This window comes from Penaeus monodon, chromosome 22 (genome assembly GCF_015228065.2).
Source record: "Penaeus monodon isolate SGIC_2016 chromosome 22, NSTDA_Pmon_1, whole genome shotgun sequence".
NCBI classification, from domain to species: domain Eukaryota; kingdom Metazoa; phylum Arthropoda; class Malacostraca; order Decapoda; family Penaeidae; genus Penaeus; species Penaeus monodon.
The window spans coordinates 44,744,750-44,745,278 of record NC_051407.1 but is presented as its reverse complement, the minus strand read 5'-3'; the positions used below and the strand labels follow the sequence as shown (position 1 = coordinate 44,745,278).

General features: G+C 41.6%; 1 pseudogene; it reads left to right on the top strand.

The window, feature by feature from the left end:
- The window catches only part of LOC119587625, a 3,681-nt pseudogene that overhangs the window by 2,397 nt on the left and 755 nt on the right, over positions 1–529 (top strand).

Sequence of the window (529 nt, the reverse complement as noted above, 5' to 3'; positions counted from 1 at the left end):
AAAGACTTATTTTTTGTAAGACCAAATTAAAAATATGGTTCTCATTACATGGTAAAAATATTTGGAATACCATCTAGCAATCTGGTCATTAAAGTAGGGTCAGTTAGGTTACATATCTGAAGAGCACCATCATCATTATTATTCCTTCCACTTTCCCATTATAAACCCGTCTTCCCCTTCCCTTACACAGCCTTCTCTAGAAATGCAAGCCTTCCAGAGGTGCCTTTCCTCACGAGCAATGCCCTCGCCATGAGTCCATCCTTGGCAAAAAGGTGGAAAGGCTTACTGGAGGAGCTGATTCCTGCCTGGGTCTCTGCACATGGCACCCTCAACGTCGTTCTTGGACCTGTCTTTGATAACAACACAGACTCTCTGCTTGATGACATCTCAAGGCTTAGGTATGGAAGAGAGAAATGTATAAGTGGAGAACAAAGTTAGAGAAGTGGATAAATGAGGAGATGGCAAATAGTAGTGAGAGTAATAGCCTATCCTTCGAATGTTACAGAATGACAAGAAATACAGTTGCAGT